The sequence below is a fragment of the Notolepis coatsorum genome (assembly GCF_963971535.1).
Source record: "Notolepis coatsorum genome assembly, chromosome: 4".
NCBI classification, from domain to species: domain Eukaryota; kingdom Metazoa; phylum Chordata; class Actinopteri; order Aulopiformes; family Paralepididae; genus Notolepis; species Notolepis coatsorum.
Genome location: NC_140168.1, coordinates 68043192 through 68066118, shown reverse-complemented (window position 1 = coordinate 68066118; position 22927 = coordinate 68043192). Strand labels below are relative to the sequence as shown.

At 44.0% G+C, this 22927-nt stretch overlaps 1 long non-coding RNA gene across 1 annotated transcript in view; it reads left to right on the top strand.

The window, feature by feature from the left end:
• Positions 1–22927, top strand: part of LOC311227401 — a 224417-nt gene that overhangs the window by 141645 nt on the left and 59845 nt on the right. The window contains exon 3 of the long non-coding RNA XR_014619594.1: positions 1619–1737. This is a non-coding gene — a long non-coding RNA (uncharacterized lncRNA). The remainder of the gene's footprint in view (positions 1–1618; positions 1738–22927) is intronic.

Here is a 22927-nt window from a genome sequence, read left to right as displayed (position 1 = left end):
CTCCAATCACAGCTCAGGCAGAGGGAAAAAAGAACGAACCCAGTCAACTTCATTCATTTCATTCATTTCATTTAGAAGTAATGGAGGTCAATGGGATGTTTAATGATAACTCCCTTCCACACACACACACACACACACACACACACACACACACACACACACACCACACACACACACACACACACACACACACACACACACACACACCACACACACACACACACACACACACACACACACACACACACACACACACACACACACACACACACACACACACACACACATCTCTCCCACATCCCTGCGACAGCCCAAGCAGCATCCCTACCCAAACACTCTATGATTAGTCCCTTAGTGTGTGTGTGTCGCTGACAACATGTCCTCTGTGTCTGATGTGGTGTGTGTTGGTGTCTGCTCACAGAAGCCTTTAAAGTTGCATCATTGTATGAAGAATGGATAGACTATCTGCGTGGTTTATGTTGTGAAGTAATAATGCATCTCATAGTATTGTGGGTATTTGTCACACAAGAGCATGTCGTGTTGGTATTTTCCAGATATTAGACCATATATAAGACTGTGTTACAATGCGATTGTTCTAAACATAATGTAATGCTAGAGGCATTGGAGAGAACAAAAGAGCACCCAGAGATGTTAAATGACGTGCAAATCCAACTTGGATTTTCTGTATCATGTATCAAAATGGGCCCATATGCAACAAGCTTGAATGTTACACGCCCAATAATATATCTGTAAATGTTGCATCATCTGGCTTCAGCCACTGCACACAAGCTTTTCCTGATTCAGAGTCTCTTTTTGTCCCATATGAAACTAGAAATTACTTCATCATTGGATGCAAAAAAGTATTTACATATTAATATAGGAATCGTTTAAATATTTAAATATAAATATTTAATATTCACTCATGAAGTGATTTATGATCATGAAATGTGCTTTAAACAAACCAATGCTAATGCTCCTTGTTAATACCACACCCAGGTTTTTAAATGAATCCTTTGCTGCCCCAAATGGAAAATGTGGGCATGAAAGGCTTCAAGCAATGTCATTGATTAGGTACAGTTAATCCTTTTGACAAATTTTACTTATAACCTCAGTCAGATCTCACCATATCTTCTTAAAATAAACATCATGTTGGGGATGGACTTGGGGATGAGGATCTGTTACATACACAAGTAGGTCATCTGCATACAAAGACACTCCACATCTCGTCTATGAATTCCCTCATAACCCTCAATGCAATGCAATGGCCAAAGGCTTGATATGGTATGGTTATGGTACAAGTCTTAAAGGGATATTTCCAATTTTTGGAACCCTAGCCCTTATTTACCAATAATGTTGTTGATGGGTAGAATCCTTTCTCAGCACAATCCATGCTGTTCCTCATACTAGCTCTGACTAGTTAGTTAACCACAAACCAATGCATAGTCAATGGGGTCAATCTCCTTTCTGTACAATCTGACTGAAGACAACTGAGATCTACCCTGTGTGCTCTGTGGAGTAGATTTTAGCTGCCTTGAGGATCCTGCCCAGAGAGGCGAGGAAGAGGAAGGATGTTTTTTGTTCCTGTTGTTTTCTGACCTTCATCATGTTGTTCCACCAGGGAGTGGCGTGGTCCTGAGACGAAGCACTGCATTCTGGGACGGTCTGGTACCCCCCTCCATGGGCCATAGCACCTGCTGACCAATCAGGAGGAACACCCGAGGAGCTCTGTTGAATGAGGTAAGACCAACCCCTCGTCTCCACCCCGTTTTGTTGCACTTTGTCAAAATTGCCAAAGTGACTTTACAACAAGGTAGATGGTCGAATGAGCTCTTGTTATTGTATCAGTGACAGTCAGTGATCTGCACAAACAAAAATACTCTTAACCCTTTCACTGCCACACGACAGAAGGTTAACCCTTTACTATCACACAACCGATGGTCGGTTGTGTGATAGTAAAGGGTTAACCTTCTGTCGTGTGGCAGTGAAAGGGTTAACCGGCTGTCGTGTGGCAGTGAAAGGCTTAACCTTATGTGTGTCGCCGCGGTGAAAGGGTTAACCATTTTGGTAGGGCGGCGGTGAAAGGGTTAACTCGCTGAAATCTTGACGGATTTACAAACGGTTTGGTTTATTACAAACATTATTAACGTGGCTATGATTCAGGATGCTTGGACATGTTGAAATAATTTTCATATGAAAGTCCATTATAAGTATGCAGTATGCTAACTACATCTCTAACGTTTATAACAAACCAAACAGTTTGAAAGTCAGTTGTACATTTCGCAAGCTATGGTTATTTCAACAGTACATGCACAATAGACATTCATGTTATGAGTGGGCGTGCTGCCTGTGGCGGGATGGCCGCCATGTGGCAACGTCGGTCTCCATTGGCCAGCAGTGTGGGTGAGTCATCTAGCCTTTATATATGTCTATGGTATCACCAACATAGCAGGCTGTAATGAATGAACACATTAATGAATACGTATTTAGGACAACGATGAATCAATATACAGTATGATTTTCTTTATGATTAATTCAACAATATCAAACACAGGCAGAGGACGGAGACAGGTCATGGTATTGTAAAAAATGCATTTGGTTGTATTGCTGTGTTGCAGTATAACATGAAATAGGTAGAGGCAGGAGACTCAAGTTACATGACGTGGACCTGAATCTGACTGTCATGGTTTTGATTTGGTTTGGTATTCCTGTCACCGTGTCTCAACAGACCATTTGAGACTAGAGCAGCGAAGGGAGTGTGTTGAAGCGCTGCTGGTCTCAATGTGCTGTGTATGCTCCAGAACTTGGTAGAACTTAATATAAAATACACACATTGTCACTTTAATCGGAGATAAAATAAGTAAAGTGTGGCTTATTGAAGACGTTTAACAGAATTGTGAGAACAGCCTCTTCAAACAGGGAGTTAGAATCCGAGAAGCTAGTCAGCTAGCTAACTAACTAGGCCTACATCTAGATCTGAACAAAATAAACAGAAAAAACACAATATTAACTGGCAGACTCACTCTGTCACGCCTTTGGGGTGATTACCGTACTCCACGTTGGCCTCGTTTCACCTCTTAGAATGTGTCTCCCTCTGAAGCAGAGGAGTTGTCATTGTTTTGGAGTGAACAATAAGCCTCTCACTGCAAACATGTCTCACCGAGAGATGAATCTGTCACATCTCATTTTGGATATCAAATAGAGCTGTCACGCTGGCCATGGCTACCGGCAGATCCACGTGAAGTGAAGTGAAGTGTGTGTGTGAACTTAATGTGACTGAAGTGGGAGCTCACTGCCAGTAATGTATTATTCAGGGGAATTCTCTCTCTGCATCGTCAGCCTCCAGCGATGGTTCATTTCAGCTACAGTAGTCTAGTCTAGTCTGAGTCTGAACGATCAGTACCTACTGGGTTACCCTATAATAGCCACCTTCTCTGTTGTATTATTAACTCATTGGGCGCCGTAACGATCACAGTTTTGAGTTAAAACGACCCCCCCCCCCCCCTTGATGACTTTGTGAAGACACATATGTACATAGTATTTGGTGTTTCAGGCGATCAACCAGAACGATTTGGGCATATTGCATATAACGCGGCACATATCTATGAAAAGACTGGATTATTTTTGAAAGGGGCGATGTTTAGCGTGTAATAGCGCACAAACTACAGTATGTATAAATTAACTGGTTAGTCAGTAATGGACTATGAACAATGCCTGTCAAATTAGCCATACTATCGTCTCCATAGCTATAATACAGAACACACGATGGGTCTGCAAACATAGCTGAAATGGTCAATAACGCTGGCGCCAGGCAGTACAGATGGGGAAAGTGGGTGGCGCCCAATGAGTTAAGGGGGAAATACACCCAGTTCAAGAATCCATACATGTTCCCATGGTCTAAGATGGTCCAAGAATATTAGTGAAACAACTCTCTCCCAAATACAAAAAGGACAGTGCTGAAGGTCTCTTTTATGATGTCATCAGGTATAAAGTCTGAAGCTGCTCCATAGACAATGACTTGGGAAAGATGGTATACTGTAGGTGACCCTGAGAACACCCAGGGGAATGTTCTGAGTATGATTGATTGAATTGATTGAAAACTTTATTAACAGATTGCAGAATGGGTACAGTACAGTACAGCTCAATACATACAATTGTTAAGGGGATGCAGACCAGAGAAAGACTTTCGTCTTGTTTACATCAGGGTCCCCCATTTTCAATTCATCATATCATATATGACACACACGACATACAGATAGACAGTACTGCTACATCTATACATTTATGACATACCAGATTTGCAAATACATGACATACCAGATTTGCAAATACAGTACTGTTTGTGATACAAAAAGTGTCCAGAAAAGAGTGTATATACATTTGACGTAGAAACTGTACATTGGAGGAGGTTGGGTAGGTGGGGTGGGGGATAGGGTACGGGTACATTTTCTGTTTCTCAACTGAGAACACTACTAAAGCTTGTTTGGGTATGACATCACAAGTTTGAATCTTATTTCTCTGGTTTCTGGCTTTGGGGGAAAGTACTGTAGCTCATGTTCACAAATACTTATTGAACTGTTCTAGTCCATGGGAATAACATATTTCGGCCGGTGGCTCTAACCTCTCATATAATGAAGACCATGGAGAGGTTAGTCCTTGAGCAACTTCGCCTGGTGATCAAACCTTACCTAGACCCACTCCAGTTCGCCTACCAGCCCCGACTGGGGTAGAGGATGCTGTCATCTACCTGCTGAACCAAGCCTACACTCACCTAGACAAGCCGGGGAGCACTGTGTGAGTCATGTTTTTTTTTTTTTTTTTTTACTTCTCCAGTGCTTTTGATACCATAAGGCCTGGGCTGCTGGGGGACAAGTTGGAGGCGATGCAGGTAGAGGCCACCCTGGTGCCCTGGGTTGTTGACTATCTGACGGGCAGACCACAGTATGTGCGCCTACAGAGCTGTGTGTCGGACAGACTGGTGTCGGACAGACTGGTCAGCAACACCGGTGCCCCGCAGGGGACAGTCCTCTCTCCCTTCCTCTACACCAATGACTTCCACTATCGGTCAGAGTCCTGCCACCTTCAGAAGTTTTCTGATGACTCTGCGATAGTGGGATGTATTAAGGACGGTGATGAGAAGGAATACCGGGCACTGGTAGTGGACTTCGTCACATGGTGCGATAAAAAGGGACTAGAACAGGGAACTAGTTGTGGATCTGGGGAGGAGTGCATCTGTGACCCCCGTTTCCATCAGGGGAGTCGATGTGGACAAACTGAATGGGTCAAAACACGCAGAGGCACTCCACAAGAAGGGCCAGAGCCGACTCTACTTCCTCAGAAGGCTGAGATCCTTCAACGTCTGTACAAGGATGTTGAGGATGTTCTACGAGTCGGTGGTGGCGGGCACCTTCTTGTACGCTGTGACCTGCTGGGGCAGCGGACTGAGAGCGGGGGATGCAAACAGGCTGGATAAGCTGGTTAGGAAGGCCAGTAACGTGGTAGGGGTGGAGCTGGACTCTCTACCGGTGGTGGCGGAGAGAAGGAGCCTTGCTAAGCTCCAGGCCATCAGGGACAACCGCTCCTACCCACTATACACAGACTTGGCTGACAGGAGGAGCACGTTCAGTGCTAGACTAACACTCCCAAGATGTAGCACTGAACGGCACAGGAAGTCCTTCAGTCCGACAGCCATCAGACTTTACAATGCATCACTGTGCCTCACTGCATCACTGAGCACAGGGTGACAGTTACCATCTTCCTGGACTTTTACTTCTAAAACAACATTGTTCAATATTCAAGTTCAAGTTCTTTAATAGTTGTCATACAGAAGTACAGAATACTTTCATACAAAATGCTTCTTACTGTTACGCTCCAGAGACTGTGCTAGACAAGATAGTATCAAATAACATAATAACATAATATAGCATGAATTTAGAAGAAGAAAATGAGGTCACAGTGTTCGGTATAGACATATGTACAATGTTCTGAGTTACCATATAATATACAATACACAATACTATGCAGTGTACTAATGTACAGTACTATCTAGTGCAAAGCAGAAATGGGATGAGGTACAATTTTAGGTACAATTTACAGTAAGGTGTACGAGTTGTAGTGCAATCCTTCATCCATAAATATAAAGTGTGGGGAGTGGGTGCTACAGTGTGTTTGTTTAAAGTGGGTGTGTGCTATAAAGTGTGTGGAGTGGGTGCTACAGTGTGTTTGTTTAAAGTGAGTGTGTGCGTGTGGATGTGTGTGCTATGTGTGTTTGGTGGTTGTTGTTGTGTAGTGTTCATTCATTGTTCGTTTAGCAGCCTGATGGCCTGGGGATAGAAGCTACTTCTGAGTCTTTCTGTGCTCGCCTTGAGACTCCTGTATCGCTTGCCTGACGGCAGCAGTTCAAAGAGGCAGTTGTTCGGGTGGCTCGAGTCCTTAATAATTCTCTTAGCCTTCCCCTTGCAACGCTTGTAGTAAATGTTCTGGAGGGTGGGGAGCCCCCCTCCAATTGTGCGTTCGGCTGAACGTGTCACTCTTTGTAGTCTGCTTTGGTCTTTTGCAGTGCTATTCCCAAACCAGGAGGTGATGTTGCCGGTCAAGATGCTCTCTATTGTACATGAGTAGAAGTTCTTAAGGATCTTCTGGCTGACTTGGAACTTCCTTAGGCGCCTGAGGAAGTAGAGGCGTTGTCGTGCCTTCTTCACCACACTGTTAATGTGTGTGGTCCATGTCAAGTCCTCGGATATGTAGGCTCCGAGGTACTTGAAGCTGTTGACTCTCTCAACCGGTGCCCCGTCGATGCTGAGGGGGCTGTAGTCCTTGACCCCCGACCTCCTGAAGTCCACAATCATCTCCTTTGTTTTGCTGACGTTCAGGGAGAGGCTGTTTTCCTGGCACCATCCCGCCAGGACCTTGACCTCTTCCAGGTAGGCCCTCTCGTCGTTGGCAGAGATCAGGCCCACCACCACTGTGTCGTCAGCAAATTTGACGATTGTATTGCTACTCCGCTGAGCCACACAGTCGTGTGTGTACAGGGAGTAGAGGAGGGGACTCAGAACACAGCCCTGGGGGGCCCCTATGTTGAGGGTGATGGATGAGGAGGTGCAGTTGCCTGCTCTCACCACCTGGGGTCTGCCAGTCAGGAAGTCCAAGACCCACTGGCAGAGGTCATAGCCCAAGCCCAGGTCCCTGAGCTTGGCTATGAGTATGGAGGGGACTATGGTATTGAATGCCGAGCTGTAGTCGATGAATAGCATTCTCACATAGTTCCCCTGCCTCTTGTCCAGGTGTGATGCTGCTGTGTGCAGCACATGGGATATGGCGTCCTCCGTGGACCTGTTGGGGCGGTATGCAAATTGCAGGGGGTCCATGTTGATGGGGAGGGAGGAGCAGATGTAGCCCTTTACTAGCTTCTCGAAGCACTTCATGGCTATGGAGGTGAGAGCTACAGGGCGGTAGTCGTTGAGGCAAGCAGGCTTGGATTTTTTGGGTACAGGGATAATAGTGGACTTCTTCAGGCAGGTGGGGATGACAGCCTGTTCTAAGGACAGGTTAAATATGTCAGTGAATACTGGGGCCAGTTGGTCGGCACAGACTTTTAGGACGCGGCCGGGGATGCCGTCTGGACCTGCTGCCTTCCTGATATTCACTTTTTTAAAGGTCCGCCTCACCTCATGCTCTGTTACCCTGAACACTGCGCCTCCATCAGCAGCCGACCCCCCCCCCCCCCCCCCCCCATTGCCGAGGCTTGTGAGCTGGTGTTGTTATTACCAGCATCAAACCTCGCATAGAAGGTATTGAGGTCATTTGCTAAGGAGATGTCACTGTTCAGTTTGAGGGAGGCGCCTTTGTAGTCTGTCATCGTTTTGAGCCCCTGCCACATAGCTCTAGAGTCAGCTTGTTCAAACTGGAGTTCAATTTTATCCCTGTAGCGTCGTTTGGCCTCTGACACAGTCCTCCTTACGTTGTATCGCGCCACCTTGTGGTCATTCATGTTGCCTGCCTCTAGGCCGTCGTTGTATGCTTTGGTGCGCTCTCTCAGAGCTTCACGGACGGATTTGTCTACCCAGGGTTTTTGATTTGGGTAAACTTTCATTTTGGTAGTGGGGATTGTTTCTTTCACCCTAGTACAAACATAGTCCAGCACTGTCTCCGTGTAGGCATTAATGTTATCTGTGTCGCGGAACACATTCCAGTCTGTGTTGTGAAACACTGACCGGATCGTATCCTCTGACGTCACATCCCATTTCTGCACCTCTCGCGAGACTACGGGAGTACTTTTAATTTTCTGTCTGTACTTCGGTGTAAGAAAAATTGATGCGTGATCTGACTTACCGAAGCCACTATCAGAATGAGCCTTGTAGCCACCTTTAAATTGCGTGTAACAGTGATCTAGGATGTTACCGCCTCTGGTGTTGCAAGTCACATGCTGATAGAAGTCGGGCAATACCTTTCTCAGATTGGCGCTATTGAAATCTCCCAGAACTAAAATGGCGGCGTTAACATTCGCCTCTTGGATTCTGTTTACCTCGTCGTGTAGTCTGGAGAGCGCAACCTTGTTGCTGGCTTCAGCTTGCGGTGGAATATACACTCCGACCAGGACGATCGCCGTTAACTCCCTCGGGAGGAAGAAAGGACGACACTTGATGGTTATATATTCCAGTTCTGGGGAGCAGTGGTTGGATAGTTCCTTCACGTTCGTTGGGTCACTCCAATTTTTGTTAAACATGAAGGCAATACCCCCTCCACGTTGTTTACCGGACTCTGATGATGACCGATCCTTTCTATGGATAAAGAAGTGATCCGCTGGTTGAATCGCGTGATCTGGAACCTCCGGCGTCAGCCATGTTTCGGTGAAGCAAAGGACATTGCAGTCCCTAACGTCTCTTTGATATTGAATCCTTGCTCGGATGTCATCCAGTTTATTGTCTATTGATTGTACATTGGCTAGCAATATACTGGGAAGTGGTGTACGATGGCGTCTGGATCTCAGCCTGTTTCGGATCCCAGCCCTCTTTCCTCGTCGTCTTTTCCTGGGCTCTGGGAACAAAGGGTCTGGTCCTAATCTCCGGAGGATTTCTTCAGGCCATTGATGTGGTTCGGAAAGCTGATCCAGCGAGTAATCCAGTTGGTAAGTTTCCCGTAATCCAATGTCTATGAGTGACTGACGGTCATATACATTAAATGCACCAACAGTTGGTACGCACAAAACTCTAAAAACTATAAATATTAACAAAAGTAAACACAGTCTCGACGGAGCGAACAGAGAGGCAGCCGAACGGGGCGGCGCCATCATCATCACTTACAGTACTGTACACTTACTGTAGATTTCTGTATATTTATTTTTTACTGTATATTTCATATTAGAATGTATATACATAACATAGGAAATGTAAATCCCGGACCGTATTTTATTATTATTATTTTATTCTTAGGCTTATTTTATTCTTTAGTATCAGGCTTATTTTTTGTATTCTTATTTGTGACTTTGTTTCGTCTACCTAAATGTTTACTGTGAGCGATTTGTAGTGCCAAATTTCCCTCGGGATGATTAAAGTATTTCTATTCTATTCTATTCTATTCTATTCTATTCTATCTATATTGGAATTGTTATTTTGGGGCAGTGTTCCCCTTTAACAACACAGATATGGAGAACACACAGTCGATGACCTAAGCCAATTACGTTTCATCCATCCTTCTCGTTCAGATACAGTGCATAGGGACAACACTACGAACAATGAGTAGACAGTAGACTGCACATATCACTCTCTGTGACGTATTCTCACGAACGTCCGTGTTACCAGAGTGGCATATACGGTATATAGCTGACTGTGGAAGAAAGCATCATTCAATTATTAAGACGAAGATGCAAAAAGCCCCCAGCCAAGTTGACTGGGTTCGTTCTTTTTTCCCTCTGCCTGAGCTGTGATTGGGGGGAAATTGGAGGGAAAGGGGGAACAAGTAGTCTGCCTTGTGACAGCTGCCACCTTCTTTGTTTACTAAACAACATCAGAGGGCTCCAGTCGAAGCAGTGTCATTTTCACACATAACATCTCCAGGAAAAAAGAGGCTGGCTCCTGTGGGAACGCAAAGCCTCTGTGGGAGGGCTAGAAAAACACCCTGTAGATGATGTCTTCTCTGTGTGTGTGTGTGTGTGTGTGTGTGTGTGTGTGTGTGTGTGTGTGTGTGTGTGTGTGTGTGTGTGTGTGTGTGTGTGTGTGTGTGTGTGTGTGTGTGTGTGTGTGTGTGTGTGTGTGTGTGTGTGTGTGTGTGTGTGTGTGTGTGTGTGTGTGTGTGTGTGTGTGTGTGTGTGTGTGTGTGTGTGTGTGTGTGTGTGTGTGTGTGTGTGTGTGTGTGTGTGTGTGTGTGTGTGTGTGTGTGTGTGTGTGTGTGTGTGTGTGTGTGTGTGTGTGTGTGTGTGTGTGTGTGTGTGTGTGTGTGTGTGTGTGTGTGTGTGTGTGTGTGTGCGCGTGCGTGCGTGCGTGTGTGTATCTATGCGCCAAGCCTCTAAGCATGTTCAGTTCTAAGATGTTCGGCGCTGCCTTGCCCTGTGGACAAATCTCTCTGTAAATAACGTGCTGTTGCTATTTTTGAACTCCCTTCATTAGAGGTGAGAGTTGTACTACAACAACCAGCATCTAGTCCATTTTACCACAATCACTATTCCTAAACTTGTATCTGTCATAGTTTCTCGTGCGGTCCACCCGTATAGGGATTTATCATTGGGGAAATGTATTATCGGCTATTGTAATAATTCTGCCTCATGAACATTGGCATGCTTTCCATTTTTGCACAAAATGAGTTCCCTTCTGTCACTAACATTATTGTTTATTAAGCATTTTTGGTTGAAATAAAATTATACGTAGTTATTTTACAATTAATTGCGAATTGTTTCATGTTGAGCTATAGATTGTGGATGAATTCACACAGAAAGGTACACCGTGCCAATGTTCATGCTTTATTTGTTTTAAACGATGATTTAGAAATGTGTCCATTGGAAATACATTGCAATTTCAAGCGAGGTGGACCGGCCGGAAACAACAATGACGTAACCACTACACCTCCCTATTATAGAAGATCATATCCATTTCTCTCCAAACCCACTGGAGTCTTTTTATGGCGCGGCGCCGAAGGCGTTTAGAACAGGGTTTGTCAGACGGTAGAATGGTAGACAGTCCTAATTGCTCCATCTGTATGTCCGTGTGTATCTCTGTCTGTTATGAATTGAAAATGGGGGACCCTGATGTAAACAAGACGAAAGTCTTTCTCTGGTCTGCATCCCCTTAACAATTGTGTGTATTGGGCCGTACTGTATTGTACCCATTCTGCAATCTGTTAATCAAATTTTCATTCAATCTGTCCCCACAAAAGTTGACCAATCACAGATTGCGCTGCCACGTGTACACAGCTCACACTGCTATGCAACGTAAATCAAACGTCCGCGTAACGTCAACAACACAGAGCTATCGCTAGCCCATCTGTTCAAACCACTGAAGCACCACACAACCACTAGCAACCCCAGTGTGCTTTGCTGCTATACTAAGTAAAGATGCAAAGGAAAGCCAGGCGTTTGTGAATGTGAGTGCTTGTGTTACAGAATTTCATTAGCTGCAGCTTTGCAGCTAGCATCCGCCAACAAACTTAGGTAATGCTAGAAGGACCTGCTGTGCCTGCCTCTCTACTACTAGGCTAAGCTAAAGCGACCGTCGTTACCGCAGCCAAGGATGAGTAAATAGTGCGCTGTCCATGATTCTGAACCAACAGTGTTGAATTCAGACGTGTGGTGGTTTGATTTTATTTTATTTTATTTTACATTTAAAGAAATACAAGATTCCAGAAAACATCAAGGATGCTACACAAAAAAAGTCAAGACTTATTTCCATTGTGGTCCTTGGTCTCAGACAGACAAGCAATACAAAACATGACCACAAATAACAATTTGACAAACTACATAGACATGCACATTTTAAATGCAGTACAAACGTAGCCACAGACAACAATGTATCAGACAACATTTTCATGCATTTTAAAATCTAGTTTTTAACATTGTCGAATAGCCATGATTTGACTTTTTTCTTAAAATTGTGCCGGCTACTAATGCATTTTAGCTGTGAAGGTAGCAAATTCCAATTTGTGGCTCCCCAGAATTTAAAAGAACATTTGCCCATATTTGTTTTGAACCTTGGAATACACAGGTCAGCAATGCTGGCTCTGGTGTTATGGGTATGCATGTCCCTATTCCACTGAAAATTATTTGTAGGTAATTCCTACACTGTTCACCTGATTTGGATGTAAAGCTGAAAGTCTGGGGACTTCCGGTATGAGAGCGGAAGGGTAGCACGCATGCGGTGAGGCTCCTGGTCAAAAGAGTGAAAAACGGAGAAATAAAGACCCGAAAAGTGATTAAAAATGAAGATGCAAACGAGAAGGAAGGAGGAGAAAACAATTATGAAGGAAAGAGAAATGGAAGACTCACAGGAAGAGGAGAGTTCGATGGAGCAGAACCCCCGAGGCGAGAACGAGAAGGGGCAGGCGGAGGAAGGGGGAGTTTCGGCTGAGACGGACAAGGGAATGCCAGGATGGGCCGTGCTCATGCAGGCCGGGATATTGGCGACCATAAAATTGAACTTGGACACGATGCAGGCGACCATAAAACTGAACTCGGACACGATAAGAAATTATATTGGGAAGTTACGGGAGGAATTGAGGAAGAAACAGGAGGACTTCAGAGGTGAAATGAATACAGAACTCAAAAGGGTGGATGAGAAGATGGCGGAACAGGACAGAAACGTAACAGAGGTACAGACTAGAACGGCGCAAACGGAGGAATGGAACACAGAGATACACGAGGTGTTAACGTGTGCGATTCAAAAACAAGAACAGATGGAGACAAAGATATCGGACATGGAGGGGAGGTCACAGAGAAATAACATCAGAATATGGGGATTGAAAGAAGGAGTCGAAGGGGAATCGGTGACCCAATATGTGGAAAAGCTTATCAAGGAACAACTGGAGGAGACGGGACTGGAAAAAATGGAGATACAGAGGGCCCACAGGGCGTTGGCTCCGAGACCGAAACCGGACAGACCTCCGAGGGCGGTGATTATTAACTTTCTGAGATTTGAGATTAAGGAATTGATACTCAGAACCGCGTGGACCAAGAAGATAGAAATCGAGGGGAAAAGACTGTCGTTTGATCACGATTACTCGACAGTGGTAGCAATAACACGCAGGTCCTACGCGGGACTGAAGAGAATTCTGAAAGAAAACGGAATGAAATTCCAATCACCCATGACCTCGCTAAGGATTCACTGGAAGGAAGGGACGGTGACGTACGCGACGGCGCGGGAGGCGGCGGAGGAGATGAGGCGACGGGGGATGCAGATGGCGGAGGACGGAGAAGGAAGGGGACAGGAGGGCCAGACGCTGAGCCTGCAGCAGAGATTGGAGAAAGCACGCAGATGGACCAGAGTAGGAGATCGAAACCCGGGAGAGGAGGGAGGAGAGAGGAGAAGGCCGAGGTGAGACGTGACAGACCGAAGGCGGAGACGGACGAGGAGGCCAGTGACGGAGAAGGAGGGGAGAGGAGGCGGGAGGAGACGAACGGATGAGTACACGCACAAGAGATTGAAAAAACTATCCAAATAGAGACAAAATATAGAAACTGAAATAACATATACACAAACACACATTCCCAGGTAGAGGCAGGATATAGGAACGAACATAACGTATACATGGACACATAATACACATGCTGATGGAGGAAATAAATGGAAATATAATTAGGTATGATAGACGGAACACAGAACATATTGAAACAAATACATAGACACACGCTGCGAGTAACACAGTTGGAAGGGATTAAGGGGATAAATGGACATCACATAGAAAATAGAGGGGAGGAAAAGAAAGTAAGAAGGGGTACACAGAAGACACCACACACGGGTTTGGGAGGAAGGAGGGACATTGGAACATATGAGCCACATTGAGAGGGACCTAGGAAATGGGGGTCTTTGATCAGAATGAAGGACAGAGCGCTTTTGACCAGGAGCTCGACAGCAATAAAAACAGTAAGAAGGCTGGACAAATATGACGAGCGGTTGGGGGTAAAGGTTTCAAACCCCCAAGCCGTCAGGAGGAGGCCTCTCACTAGGAGAGCAATTACTCCTCACCCACCAGCAGGGGACAGGGGGGGACACAGGGACCCCCCGAACGCCTTGGGAGCACTTTATGTAAAGTTTATGTTTTTTATTTATGTTAATCATTATATGTATTCGGTGAAGAGAGCGGAGGCTACAACCGGAGGGGGGAATGAATGTGACATGGGGGGGACTGACAGACGAAAGAAGAAGAAAGATGACAATGGTTAAAGGTATAAAAATGATGTCGTTAAACGTTAATGGAATGAATAATGCGATAAAGAGGGGCAAAGTGATGTTGAAATGTAAAAAAAGTGAGATGGAAGTGATTTTTCTGAAGGAGACACATTTGGTAGCACAGGATCATGAGAAACTGAAGAGATCTGGATATGAAAATGCATACTATAGTTCCTTTAAACGGAACCTGAGGAGAGGAGTAATCACGTTAATCAAAAACACAGTCAAATTTGAATTGATCAAGGAAGTAAGAGACAAGGAGGGAAGGTTTGTTCTGGTGAAGGGAAAAATGGAGGGTCAAATGATTACGTTAGTGAATGTTTATGCACCCCCAGAGAGTGAGAGGGATTTATATGAGACCATTTTTGATATGATAGTGATGGAACTAGAAGGGATATTGATATGCGCGGGAGATTTTAATGTAGTACTGAATCACGACCTAGACACCACGAGTACTAGAAAAGGACGGGCACCAATCAGTAGATATATGAATATTCAGATGACGGAAATGGGAATTACAGATGGTTGGAGGGGGATGCACGCCATGGACAGGGAATACACACATTACTCACACCCGCACGTGACATATGCGAGAATAGACAACTTTTTGATGACGACGGGGGACAGTTACAGGGTACGGGAGAGCAGAATAGGAGTAGCGGACATATCGGATCACAGTGCCATATATCTGACAGTAGATCTAGAAGGGAGACGGAGGAACACGATCTGGAGACTAAATGTAGGAATATTAAATGACAAGGGGGTGGTGAGTCAGATCAAGGAGGAGATAGCCAGGTATAAGGAAGAAAATGACAACGGGGCGGTAGATCCGAACATTCTATGGGACACACTGAAGGTGGTGATAAGGGGGAAATTGATGGAGAAGACAGCAATGCTGAAGAAGGCCAGAACGGAGACATATCACAATCTGATAGGGAAGCTGAAGAAGCGAAGAGACACCAGATATCAAAAGAACAGGAAACGCTCGGAGAAATCAAAGAAGTAAAGGCCAGGATAAATAGGGAATTATTGACGGAAATAGAAAAGAAAGCGAGGTTCATGAAACAAACGTACTATGAAGGGGGACCAAAAGCTGTTGGCTAGGAGAATTAGGACGCAACAGAAGTTGAACACGATACACACAATAAGGGATACAAAGACTAATGAAATATTGAGAGACCCAGCTGAAATAGAGAGGACATTTAGAGAATACTATGAGAAACTATACACACAGCCAAAAGCAGCGGGAGAAGAGGAAATAGAAGCATATCTGGAGAAGCTAGAGTTACCATCGATAGGGAAAGAACAGAATGAAGAATTAAATAAAATAATTACGGAACGAGAACTGGAAGAGGCAATTAGTAGAGCTAAAAACAACAAATCTCCGGGGAGCGACGGATTCCCATCGGAATTCTACAAGACATTTAGAACGGAATTAGCACCCATGTTAGGGGCGGCGTTCAGACACACGATGGAAGAGGGCAAAATGCCCCCCTCGTGGAAGGAAGCCATAATCACCACGATACCGAAGGAAGGGAAGGATAGAGAATTATGTAGTAGTTTCAGACCTGTGTCCATACTCAACGTGGATTACAAGATGTATACATCGATAATATCAAAGAGATTTGAGACGTTTATGCCAGACATTATAGATGAAGATCAAACTGGATTTATTAAAGGGAGACAGACACAGGACAACGTGAGAAAGACATTACACATAGTAGAGGAGATACAAAAACAAGGTGGTAGCGCGGTACTGATTAGCCTAGATGCAGAAAAAGCATTCGACAGTGTGAGCTGGACATTTTTATATAAAACATTGATGAGGTTCGGACTGAACGGGAGGGCGATGAAGATGATCAAGGCGCTATATCAAGAACCGACAGCGAGGGTTAAGGTGAATGGCAGCCTGACGGATAGAATCAGATTAGAGAGGGCTACCAGACAGGGATGTTGTCTCTCACCAACGCTCTTCGCCGTTTTCATAGAACCACTGGCACAACTGATCAGACAGACCGAGGACATTAAGGGAGTAAGGATAAAGGGAACGGAATATAAACTAGGCCTATTTGCGGACGACGTGATAGTATACATGAGGCAACCAGACAAGAGCTTCCCGGCACTGATGGATCTACTGAAGGAATATGGCCACTACTCAGGATACAAACTAAACGTGACAAAGACACAGACCTTAGCATGGAACTATACCCCAACGACGGAAATTAGGGAACAGTACGGGATAAAATGGGACATGGACAAGATTAAATACTTAGGGGTGAACATCACGAGAGGGGTGGGGAAACTGTTTGAGGCGAACTATACACAGATAAATCAGAACATCAAGAGAGACTTGGAGAGATGGACAGTAATGCCCTTGGACTTCAATTCAAGAATAGAGGTCATTAAAATGAACATACTAGCAAGGTTACTGTACCTGTTCCAATCACTACCGACAAATACCACAGAATCAATTCAGGTAGTGGGACAGACTGATATCGAGGTTCATATGGGCGGGGAGAAGACCACGGGTCAGATATAAAACACTACAACTACCAAAGGAAGAGGGAGGGATGGCAGTACCCAGCCTACAAGATTATTATTATGCAGCGCAACTGAGAGCAGTGACGTGCTGGTGTAACGACAAATATGAGGCAAGATGGAAAGACATTGAAAAAGAAGGGGAGGGATACAAGGTACAAGCTCTGGTGGGAGATAGGGAACTGTTCAAAGAAAAAGATGGACTGTTAGATCCTATCACCAAATGCACCTTGACCATATGGAACAGAGTAGTAAAAACACACAAATTAGAGAAGCAGTCAGGGGTTCTGAGATGGATAGCACATGACAACAGGGCTGTACGCTAAGCTTTTTCACTAGGGGCACACTTGCCCCTAAATGAGAAATTTAGGGGCAAAGAATATTTTTTAGGGGCACATTTTTAAATAACTATTTTACCATTATAGTAGGGCTGGGCGATATGGCCTCTAAATGATATTGCGATATTTTTTGGCCATATCACGATACACAATATATATCGCAATATTTTGACATTTCCTAAAGCACTTAAAATGCTTGATTTAACCCTTTGATGCATACAGTCACGCCAATATGATGATTATAATAAGTCCCTGCAACATATGTTTGCATTATTAAACCATGAAGATGCTTTAAAAAATAATTTAATGAAAATGTACTAAGAGTAGTCTACTGACACACTAATAAAAAAAATTATTTACATCTAAGACTATTTATATAAAAACTCTTGGGTGCCCTTTTTTTGCACAGTACTGTGTTTTCTATCCACTTTAGCCAAACACACACACACACACACACATATATATATATATATATATATATATATATATATATATATATACTACTGTGAGAAAATAATAATTACACACAAAGGGATAATGGCTTATAGCAGACTTAATGATTTTAGAATATTTCAGATAATGAAATTAAATGTTTATCATCAACTATCCAGTTAGTATTTATACTGTCTGTAACGTTTGGCTACTTTAAATCATTGAATGTAGAGAGAGAGCGAGAGAGAGAGAGGGGGCGAGAACGCACAAGAGAGCCAGCCCCCCCCCCCCCCCGGGTTTTGTTCTAGGTTCGCGTTTTGATCGTCTAAGCTGCCGTAGGTGATGACGTCACACTCGAATGTAAACAGGAAGAGTCAAACACGGAGATGGAAAGTGGATGATATACAGAAACGAATAACTAATAAATATGAAGTTATGTTTAAACTTCTGTTGTCAAGCGTTGTCACTTGTCAATATAACCCACCCCCTTTCCTCACTTTTCCACCGTCCCTGCTTCACTCGGGACCACCAGCTAACGTTAGCCTAAAGCTCCGCCGTCCCTGCTTCACTCGGGACCACCAGCTAACGTTAGCCCATTGCTCGTGTCAATTAAATTGCATGTTATTAAATGTCCGCGCTGGTCTGTCTAATGAAATTACAACCGCAACATTATGTCGCCTGTACAGCCCTGGTTGTAGGCTAATGTTAGTGTAGTGAAATGCGAATGAAGGGGTGAAATCACTATTCGCAAGCTTGCGAGTAGATATAATTTTTCATTCGCACCGGCCAAATTAGGGGGCAATTTGCGACGATCTCGTCGCAGCGTACAGGCCTGGAGGCTGGACCATGGATTCAGGAGGTGGGATAGGGGGGGGGGCAACAGCGATATGCAAAATGATAGAGAAGGGGGAAATGCAAACACTACAAAAATTAAAGGAGAACTTTGGACTAGAAAACAGGGACCACTTCAGATATCTACAGATTAGAGATTACTATAATAAAGAAATAAGAGGGGACAAGGAAGAAGAACAGAATGGAATAATTAGGATGATAGTAAGGGCATACGAAGGAGGGAAAGGAAGGGTAATATCAGCACTGTACCGGGCTATAATGACCAGCAAGGGACACACGACCGATTATATAAGGGAGAAATGGGAGAGAGAACTAGAGATAGGAATAACAGGGAAGGAATGGGGGAACATATGCGAGGTGCAACATTCAACAACAGGATCGAGGATATGGAAAGAGTTTGGATGGAAAAACATAATCAGATTCTTTATAACCCCAGAGCTGAAGGGAAAATATGCACCAACACAAAGAGCATGCTGGAGGATGTGTGGGAAGGAGGGGGCAAATCACACACACATATTCTGGGGATGTCAGAAGCTGAAGGGGTATTGGGAGGAGATAGGGGAGGCAATGATCAGAATATTAGGATACGGGTTACCACAAACAGGACTGGTGCTTTACTTAGGAGACCTGACACACGAGGGAATACAAGGGGGGGACAAATATTTAATAAAGATAATGTTGATAGCGGCCAGAAAAGCAATAACAAGACTGTGGTACAAAGAAGACCCACCGACAATAGCACAATGGGTAGGAATAGTGGAGGAGATACAGGATATGGAGAGGATAACACACATGCTGAGGTTACAGGAAGAGAAATTTGGAGAAAGATGGGGAAAGTGGGAGGATTACAAGGGGAACGAAAACGACATCACAGTGGAAGAACCAAATGCATCACAAGAGGGCGAAGGGTAAAGGAGGAAAGAGGTTCAAGGAGGGTCTCTGAACCCATGTCACACACTTTTGACTTAGTTAGCATTTTCTGATTTTATTTTTAATTTTTTTGGGTATTACAATTGTATTATATTTTTTGTACTTTATTATTTATGTCTGTTTAACAATGTTGTATTATGGGTTCCATTTTTGTGTAAGTGTTGTTTGTCTATAAATGTTAATAAAAATGTAAGTTTAAAAAAAAGAAAATAATTTGTAAGATAAGAGGGGGCCCTATTATTATAAATGTTGTGAACTATTTTGAGCTGAAGTTGAACGGACCTGGCTTCCAGAGGGAGCCAGCCCAACAACTGGAAGTGTTGTTTGCCCACATGTGCTCTGGAGGCTAGTCCTAGAGTTAATCGGATGAGTTTGTTCTGGGAAACCTGTAACTTATCTTTTAAAACTTTGGTCAGACCTCTGTACCAAGAACAGATAGCATAGTCGAAGCAACAAGAAACAAGTGAATTTGCCAGAATGTGAAGAAGGTTAGCAAACGATTGCACAGGGCCACGCCATCATTAGACTATTTTTTATTGTCTTTCCCCAGAGCCCCTTAGATTTTGAGTTGAAGATGTTTTCCAGCTGTTTGCAGCTGTTACTGACTATGTAATACTATTCACTGCTGTTGAATATTCAGTTTTCCAGTTTTTGCAGCTGTGACTATATAATACTATTTACTGCTATTGTAAGATCAACTATTGACAGTGGGGGGCCTGGACCAAGACCAAGAACATTAGCAGACCAGACTAGGGGTGTCACGATTACTCAACTGAATAGAATAATTTGACCACAACAAAATTATCGAACGTAACGGAATATAACACAAGTACTTGTAACTTAAATGTAAATGTTTCTGGATGACAATTAATAATTTAGATGCACCGATTAATCGAGTTTCGCAGCAGGTCTAGACCAGAACTTTGAATAGCTTAGGGCTTTGTGGATGCTAATTCAGTGATTAGCAGTCTAGGCGGTCGCCCAAGTGTCTACTGTACTAATAGTTAGGGACCTTGATATGGTGATTAGCAGTGGGAATGGAAAATACACACTTTTGCTCTCCCACATTATAACATATACATATGCATAATGTACCCCCCCCCCCCCCCCCCCCGCCCTCCCTTCTCTCTCTCTCTCATCTGCCCCCCAGGGGAGCTGGGAGAGAGTGCTGCATACCCCCTGCTGGCATCTGTCTCTCTCTCTCTCTCTCTCTCTCTCTCTCTCTCTCTCTCTCTCTCTCTCTCTCTCTCTCTCTCTCTCTCTCTAACTCTGAATTTTCATCACACTATATTACATCCTACCCAACTGTTTTCCTAATTGGATAAACTGCAGTGTAGCATTTTTTAATAAAACCATTAAAGTATAGCTTTGCTATTCTTCAACCCAGACTTTATTCATGTTAAAATGCTGTTTCCCATCATTTAAAATGGTGCATAGCACAACCTCACTGGTAGTGAGGATTGACAAAAGTAGCCCTTTGCTGCAGCTTCTCAGTGGACCTAAACACAGTCCAGTGGTTTAAAACATCTAGGCCTTCAAAAACCCTGATCAATCTACTTTTCCAAAATGGGACTGCTAGCGTTAGCTGCTGTAGGTTACTTCCTGTGTCAACAACCTCTCGGGGGTAGGAGCACAACTTCTGGCTTCCGGCGTGGATGTAGTCAGGAGAATGGAGTTACGGAAGTGCAAAATTAAGTCAATAAAACCTGATGGTTTGTGACAATTTCTTCAGTAGAACATATAAAGACATGTATCAAATCCTGCATCACCTACAAAACCCTCCTGCTCACTTACAAGTCCCTCCATGCTCTGGCACCTCAGTACCTCACTGACCTCCTTCACCCCCTCACTCAGTCACAGTCCCTGCTCTCCATTCCCCGAACCAGACTGCGGACCTTTGGGGACAGATCTTTCAGCGTGGCAGCTCTCACCCTCTGGAACTCCCTCCTTAAAAAAAATAATAATACAAATTATTATTATTATTATGTCTTTTTTAATTTTTTATTATCTTTTCCCCCCTTCTTTTTCCGTTTTTCTCCCCTCCCAATGTTAGTCGTTATGCCAATTCCCAATCCCCTTCCTGGTCGTTGCGCACTCTACCCCCTACCGTCGGTCTGGGAGGGCGGAGACTATCACATGTTTCCTCCGACACATGTGTACCCAGCCCACCACTTCTTTTCACCTGGCAGCGCGTGTGGAAGGTCACACTACCTCTCTTAGATCCTTCCCTCGCTGTGCAGGCCCCCCGACCGAACTGTAGGAGTCGCTGTCAACAACGACCCAGACCCACCCACCGGCTTTCCTCCCGCTGACTCTGCCAATCAAGCCAGTATGACGGCCGGCCAAGCCGGAAGCAACGCTGTCTCTTGCGTTGGTGACGAGCGTCTGAGTATACATTTGAATACATTCTGACCTCGCATTCCTCTCTAGAGGTCGACCTAGTCCTATGACCACGATCAGACTTATTTTTTATTAATTCTCCCAGGGGGGAGGACAGAGTCCATGTAATGTCTTGTAAATCATACAGACCTATTTGCACTGAAGTTCGGCACTGCTAGACGAACAATTTCACTTACCCTTAACCACCAGAGATGTGTCCCTCCTGCTGACTTGTTGTACACAATCTGTAAGTTGCTTTGGATAAAAGCCTCAGCTAAATGACTAAATGTAAATGTCGATTGGTCATGTTTTTTGAAGGCCTAAACAGTTGCCCCATTGGAGTGTATTTACAGTGTAAGTCCACTGAGAAGGGCTGTGTTGTTCACCATGATGGGAAACAACATTTTAATTAGGTCTGGACTGAAAATTGCAAATATTTCCTTTTAACCATTTCACTACCACATTACCAAATGGTTAACCCTTTCACTACCACACTACAGAAGGTTAACCCTTTCACTACCACACTACAGAAGGTTAACACTTTCACTACCACACTACAGGTAGTGAAAGGTTAACCTTCTGTAGTGTGGTAGTGAAAGGGTTAATTAGGTCTGGATTGATGAATAGCAAATATTTCCTTTTAATGTGTTCATTTGAAGGACCATACTGGTGTAATTCTGTCGAGCTTCCACATTCAGATTCCCATTCTTAAACTGTGAAGTCAATATTTGTATTGTTATTATCTGTATTTATTTTATTCTGTCTATTGTGAAGCACTTTGGGCTGCAATTATTGTACGGTGCTATACAAATAAAGTTTATTGTTATTATTATTATTATTATTATTATTTGAATGGTTTGCAGTAGAGTAATACAGTGATGTTAGTGAAAGCTAAAGGCGTTGTGGTTTTTACATGGGTGAATTACCCATGCCTAGTGACTTGCAAGTTTCATTGATTCTTTTTCAACCCCTTTTCAACATCCGTGACAGTGTGAAAGGTAGGCTGATATCTACCAAAACATGTACTTTATACACATATGTACTGTACACACAATTTGGTACAGTACATATAAGGGACAATGGACCTCA